The sequence below is a fragment of the Hyposmocoma kahamanoa genome, unplaced genomic scaffold, assembly GCF_003589595.1.
Source record: "Hyposmocoma kahamanoa isolate Upper Pololo Valley unplaced genomic scaffold, ASM358959v1 62, whole genome shotgun sequence".
NCBI lineage: Eukaryota > Metazoa > Arthropoda > Insecta > Lepidoptera > Cosmopterigidae > Hyposmocoma > Hyposmocoma kahamanoa.
Genome location: NW_020653850.1, coordinates 13,119,687 through 13,127,313, shown reverse-complemented (window position 1 = coordinate 13,127,313; position 7,627 = coordinate 13,119,687). Strand labels below are relative to the sequence as shown.

Genomic DNA, 7,627 nt, shown 5'->3' with positions numbered 1-7,627 from the left:
ATGAAAACATCATTAGCAGCATAACAAGCGTGAAATGTTCGAGGACCGTTCCAATTTTCCTGTGAAGGTCGTAGAGATTTTGATGATGATTTAGTAGCAGTAGAGCTCCTTATGAAAGAGTTCGTCCAGGGAAATACTACACCCTTTCCTATTTTTGAGGTAAAGCAGTAATGTGAGCACTATTGCGTTCCAGTTTTGAAGGGTGAGGGTACTATTGAAATTACAGGAACATGGGACTCGTCAACTTATTTCTCAGGGTGACAAGCGCAGTGGTAGAGTCCCTCAGATCTTTGTGATTTCTCTAAGTGACACTGCAACTGCTATGGACAGGCGTATCGCGTAAGAATCGATACAACCTCAAATGGCTTTGGTTGATTCCGCAAAAGAGTGAAAGTGTTGAATCAATCACACAAAAATTGAGGATACACACTGATTAGTATACGGTGTGAAAACACGATTCCTAAAAATTTTCACGTTAGAAAAGTAACACAAACATACCTCGAAATTTTACAAGAAAACCGCTGTGTTCAAAAGGTACTTTACATTATACCAATGATTTTTTTCTATATCAAGAGAACTAAATAGAACACGCATAGTATACCATACACATTTTTCAAGTGGCTTTAATTTCGTTTGTAAAAAAAATAAATTCTGAATTGAAGCTAGTGTCCCTGCCGCTCGACTCGCGCAATAGAATCGATTAAGTGCGGGAAAAATTTTGGAATAAAAGGCAGGATATCAGACACAGTATTTTAAAATTTTTTTGTCTACAAACATTTTTTATCGGGGCTCGTACCCAATGTATGTAAATGTACAATGTTCCTAGTAATGTATGTTTGATGGTATTTGTATGTTTCCCAGAGATTTCGGTTGAGGTACATTGATTTAAAATATGTAAGGTAAAAACCGTATAGTAGTACGGTCCGAAGGTAAGCGTGACAATGTGCGCGATCAGCGACATATTTAGATTAAATTATGAGATACCTAATATATACCTGTATAGCTCGTACATTTTGTTTAAATATTGTTTTAAAATAAATTTTTGACCGACTCCAAAATAAGGGGAGGTTCTCAATTCGACTGCATGTTTTTTGTTTGTGTGTGTTACGCGATAACTCCAGCGAGTGAACCGATTGTGATGATACTTTTTTGTTGGAAAAAGGGTACTTCAGTAGTGGTCCCATTTAATTTTAATATTTCACCTCTAAGGGTGGCTGTTCACGCGTGAAGACATAATTGTATAAAAAGCGCTTAAATTTTCTGAGGAGTAATTATTTTAATGGTTGATTTTGTTGTGCTCCAATTTCTATATCTATGGCTCCAATTGAAGGCGTTTTCCTGTCAATATACTTTAAGCTTGCTTTAAGCAGTGAGCACCGTTTTTTATTATCTCCTGTGTTAAGTCCAGTATATGGTCCTAGACCGAAGTAGGGTTTTGTCTACCTAGGTTCAAGGATATATAAGCTTTCAATCAAGAAAATAAATAAACTTAATTGCTTGGTCGTCGATGCAGACTGGTGAAAGTGTACATAATCCTGTTTATATGTTTCACGACAAAAGCTATCCACATTGAACTAGTTGGAGACTTGACAAGCAATAATTATTTATCAGCATTGTGCAGATTCATTGCACAGAGGGAAACCCAAAAACATAATATTCCGACAATGGTCCATCATTTGTTGGTGCTTACGACCTTTCAAATTTAAAAAAAAGTAATGGTGATTCGCTGTCGTTGGAGGCCGCCAATGAAGAATTTTTCAAACATGTTCAAATGGGTTCACACGTCAATACGTTCCCATACCCATCAACATGTTTGTAAATCATTAACTTGCTTGTTTTCTTTATACAGAATTATAGTTAAGATATAGGGTTATTGATAGATTACCATTGTTCTTGGACGGTGAATCAAGCAAGCGCAGAACATGACCAAGTTGGCAATCAGCACTGTCTGTCTATCTGTGGTATAATAAAACAATATCATTTGTGATGTACAAAGTAAACAATTCAGTAGGAAACATTTTAATTTTTTGATTTTTTTACAGGAATCGTCACCGAGCAATTCATCGTCGGTACCGATTGTTATGGTTGTAGACCCTGAGCCTGACGTACAAGACAGCATAGGTGTACTTATCGACGACGCCAGGGTCGGAGACGGCCCGTCACCGCTTGTTAGAGAACTCTGATAGAAGAGCCAATATAGAAGAAGCTAATAGTCGCCTATTTTTACAACTTTTAGATGTCCTCAAGAGGAATCCAAGATATGTTAGGAAGAATTGAGAGACGGTAAAAATATGATTCCGTTTCTGTATTATTTTTGTCAGTCAGAATACGAACACACAAATATTAAGCTCACCACTTTACCACTCTTTCTTTCTATTATTCAGCCTTTCACCTGCCGACAGTTGAAACATCGACCATCACCACCACTCGCACTTCGTGCTTGTGCGCGCAGTTGCAAGAGTAATTTTGTTTTTGTTTATTTTTTATTCTAGTATGTATAATTTTGTATAATAATAATTAAAGTTTGAATTGAATTACACAATCTTTTTATTTACATAGTTTTTTTTTCCTTATTAAAGCGACTTTGGACCTTCAATTGATTTAGTGGAGACGGCTGTCAATTCATATTTGTTCGTTATTAAGTAGTTTTCTATATAAAATAAACACACTTAGCCACGATCTCACCAGATGTTAACTAGGATAGGACGCATTTGTCCAAAATGCCTATACATTTATTAATATTATAGGTGTGAGTGCTTCAATTGATTAAATATTGGTAGATAATAATAATAAAGATATTTAAATCATTTTAATTCAACTGTTACTAATCGTGATGCCTGAGTTCTCCTATGCGTCGCACAAGATTACTTCATGTTGCAATGCCTGCTTGCAAGTCGCTGTTTGCAACACCAACTGCATCCCGATACGCAATGATGTTAGGTTGCATTCCAGCTTCATTATTTGTGTCCTCTCGTGTCAGTTCTTCAACAGGAACATTGGTTTCATTACAAATGTTATGTAATATTGCACATGCGTTTGTAATTAAACCTGCAGCTTGTGGCTCATAGTGAAATGTTCTGTGTACGAGTAGGCAATGGAAACGGGTCTTCAGAAGACCAATCGTTCTCTCGATCACATTCCGGGTCTTCACGTGCCGATCTGTATAAAATGCTTCTTCTAAACCTTCTGGTGCATTCAATATTGGTGTCATTACAGTTCTCCTAAGAGGATATCCAGAATCACCTGTAAATATATTCTGATAAAAAAATAACCTTGCCAAATTGAAACAGAGTAAATTTTCAAATATTAAATAAAATATGAATGAAATAGAATATGAAATAATATGTAATTTAAAATAAATTATTACTTACCTAGAAGCCATAGACCTTCATTACTGCTGAGGTTATTTAGGTAAGCACATAGGGGATGATGGGACCAAATAAACGAATCATGAGTAGCTCCTCCGTGTCTCGCATCAATGCTAATTATTTGCATGTTTGCATTACATATCTGTAATGAATAAAATAATCACAACATGTCACAGTCACATTTGATTCACAATAACTTATTGCTATTCGTACCCTAACCTTTCTTTTTTTTTACGGGGGGGAAATCTTTATGGATACCCCTGAGCCCAGGGAGACTCAGGGGTTATGTGGGGACTCTTCCTCCAGACTATTCGTACCCTAACCTGTGACTGGATTAGCATATGTTAAATTTGAAAATAACTCAACTTACTAGTTGTACATTCAACGAGCGATAATTTTTACGACAAAAAACTTTTCCTCATGGTCTTTTGGACGTACAATGGCAATGTGAGTACCGTTTTTACAGCCGATAACACCGGGCATTCCAAATTTGCTGTAAAATCTGAAATTATAAAACAACTATTATTTTCCTCGTATTTTCTTAAATAAAATAATGTTATAATAAATAATAATACGAACTGCAATTTATTGCGTCTGCGTTGTTCGGCCGACAATGGGAATTTAATGTTCTTATTTCGCATATAAGAAGTATTTATTGCAGATGTTACTTGACCAAGAACATTTGATACAGTTGACTGTGCTATACACAAGTCACGTACCTCGCCCGTAGGCCTCTGGTACGAACCATGAGCGTAAAAGGATAAAGCTGTTAAAACCTAAAGACAGAGCAATCAGATAAATGAACAAATCAATATCAACAGTTCTTAAATAAATCTTAGGTAAATACTTAGGTACCTTAGTCTCTACCGACAAATCTGACGACTTTGTTGGCTGCGTTAAAAATGTCTTAAGCTCTTCACACAGAGAACCTGTCATGTCTGGGGTCAGTCGATATTATTTAATGAACTCGTCATCGTCTAAATTAAATGGATTATTTAATTCCCGTGTGCAGCGTCGACGATTCAGAATTAAATTATTATTGAAATTGGCACCTAATTAAAAAAAATAAAGAGTTCATACTGCCATTACTTGTTAGAGAAATGTTCAATAAAATGATTAAAATGCAATTTAAAACTGCAATTACATTCATACAACTATGATTACCTAATTTATATCAATTATTAAATGTATCAATAATACTTACTTTAAAGATTGCAAACTCGGACTAAACTATTCAAAAAACATTTAATTATTGAACATTGGCAATATAGCCCAAACAGATAACAATTAATAATGAAAATAAAAAATATAATGAAAATTAAACGAAATTTCTTCAAAAAATGTGATAAAACCCCGCTTTAAAAAAAAAAGTTGGTCACAGAGTAACTATGTTTGATTTGCTTATTTTGACAGCTGAGCCCGCCATTTGCAAGGCAAATAGCACGTCATGATACGATATTACCTTAGAGGATGGAAAAAAATTAAAAGAAAGGAGCTGCCCTAAGTACAGAATCAACGTGCATATAACCAAAATTTGAAAGTTACAAATGGCGATTTCTTTAGTGTTGTACCATAATCTATCGATAAGTCATTATCGATATGCAAATGTATGGCTTGAATGTTGAAACTGTTTTTTTTTGTTTCTTTAGTTTACAGCAACCAAAGTACATAAACAAACACAAGTCTAATAATTTATTCTCGAGTGGTATATTATTATAAATGTCAACACACATTTTTAAACTTTTTTAAAATTTATTTTCAAGATTACAACTGCTAACTTATATAGTAAAAGTCACCAAACTGCTGTGCAGTTTGTTGGCGACATGCGCATTATTACTTAATTACACCTACTTTAATGATATATAACATTACATAGTGTTAATTGTACTTTCTAAATAAAACATAAAAATTACTTTAAGAGGTACGCCTTTAACCTACATTTTAGTACATATCGTCTTTTAACTAACTGTCAAGTACAAGTCTATTCAGGTCTCTGCGGATTCTAGTATTCACGTTACTGGCTTTCTTAAACGAATCTATCTCTTAACCAATTTTAACTGGTAAATTTTTAGTAATAGCTTAGACTATGGAAACTAAAGGACATGTTACGTTGACATATATAAATCAGATGTTATATGTATATGATGCATTTCGACGTCGAAAACATAAACATGTTTATTGTCTTTGTTTAACTATTACGTGTCGTCTTAAGCTAAAAGAGATAGCATTACATTGGTATGTGTCAAACACGGGAATCGAAAATACGTAACGTCATCTTAAGAGCTCTCATGCCAAAAAAGTTTTGACGTTGGTTCCGCCCAAATTTGTGAAACAAATATATGCCTGAAGTTCGCGTGACATGCGACAGAAGATGTTGAATTTTGCGCATTAAAAGTCCCAAATTCGTTTTAGCGGAATAACTCTAAAACTAAAGGGATTTAAAAAAATCCGTAGGGACAGTTGTCGATCATGCATAAATATAATTAATTATCTAATTTTTGTCCTAATAACCTGTAGCATTTCGAGGATAAATCGAAAAAATGTGAAAATTAGAGGTCATTTCGTGATTTTTATCTATCGAGTAAACTTTATTGTTTTATGTTTCTGATTAATGTCTATGCTTGAATATATCGTGTAGTTACTCATACAATATTTTATTTTTAACTTTAAAGTGGATATACCCCTCTAAAATCAAAGCGAAGATTCAGCATTTTTCCTCTGCTCCCTCTTAAATGCCAACCGTGTCCATTTCGCAGTACATGAGGGACATGATACCGTTGTCAAAGGGAAGTACATCAAATGTCAAAACAAATGTTTTTCCAAATGTATTATTGAATTATTCGCATGTATTATAATTAAATTGGACAAAAATATTGACAGTGAGCATTGACTTACAATTATATGGAGGTCGGGTCCGCGCTAAAATGTGTCCGCACTTGTAAGGCGCTAAAATCGTATACAGAGCGCCAAACTCCGCTTTAGTCTTCATTTGTTCGACTGACAGCGCGATACTGCGATGACATTACAATTTAAATTTCGAATAGGTTGACTTGGGACATTTTTTTCGTGGTTTTTGTATTAGACCCGTCGTCCATTTATTTGTAAGTCAATGTAATTCCTGAAGCAAGTATTACTGGTTGAAAGGCAAGCTTTCAACGGCCGGCGGCATGTTCAAGCATGAAGACTGTCTTATTTTTTATAAATAGTGCCTAAATTTTAAAATAAGCAATTATTTAATGGTTGATTTTACTATACTCCAATTGAAGGCATTTTCTTTCAATATACTTTAAGCAGTGAGCACCGATTTTTATTATCTCCTGTGTTAAGTCCCGTATAGTGGCGAACTAGGGGTGAATCCGGTTTTGTGCGCTTTCCGGTAACCCATTTCAATAACTCTTGGCAAATAGATGTAATTCCACGAACTTTTGAGGTCGATTTTTTAAATATTCTGTACTGAGATTATTCAGCTGTCGTCACTATTGATCGACAAATAGAATTCAAATACCTTAAAGGATGGAAAAAAAGTCAAATACCTACCTACTAATTTTAACTTCTGTCCATTGCTTAAAGGATGGAAAAAAATAAAGGAAATAGTCTAAGGTCCATTGACATAATATGACATTACGTACATTTCTTTTGTCACTGGAATAACTCCATGAAATCGGTGACTTAAACTTTTCCTCACATGGTACTCTCAGAATACGCGTTGAAGCTGCAGAAGCTTTAAAATTAATAAGCTGAAAACTCTATATTGGCGAAATTCAAAAAGGGCACCGCCAATAAATTATAAGAAGAAGAATAATTCAAAAAACAACAAACAAGTATTGCGATGAAAGATGAGGCCAGAGCTTTGGCCAGATTAGGGATACCTCGACTTAATGCCTCGCAAATGACCCAGGAGGTAGCGTGTCGTATCCGATGTGCTCGGTTATGGTGTCAACGGCACTGGCATGTGCTTACCGATTCAAATCTCAATAGTATAGGCAAGTTTCAACTCTACGTGTTACTGGTTAGGCCAATACTGGCATATGGTTGTGAAGTGTGGCCTTATGGTGGATGCGCTCTCAAAAAACTTTTACAATTCGAAGCTGCAATTCTCATAGAGATATACAAATCGAAGTATCACTCCAAAGATCCAAAAAGGTTAAAAGTAAAAAAAGTAATGGTGTACTCTCTATATAAATATTCAGATATTGCAACTCACATAGAAAATGAACGCTTGCGATGGAATGAATTATTGCCATACGAGGAAACAGCTT

General features: G+C 34.9%; 1 long non-coding RNA gene across 2 annotated transcripts; it reads right to left on the bottom strand.

Moving 5' to 3' along the window:
* Positions 1–2,802: 2,802 nt before the first annotated feature.
* On the bottom strand, positions 2,803–7,627 carry LOC113229834. 2 transcript variants are annotated; one of them, XR_003310439.1, is made up of 5 exons: positions 7,573–7,627; positions 3,948–4,144; positions 3,739–3,870; positions 3,372–3,510; positions 2,803–3,243 (listed from the first exon to the last, which is right to left on the bottom strand). It is a non-coding gene; the product is annotated as an uncharacterized LOC113229834 (long non-coding RNA). The 2 variants fall into 2 exon arrangements; XR_003310438.1 differs by lacking the exon at positions 7,573–7,627 and adding an exon at positions 4,224–4,397 and having other exon boundaries at positions 2,804–3,243.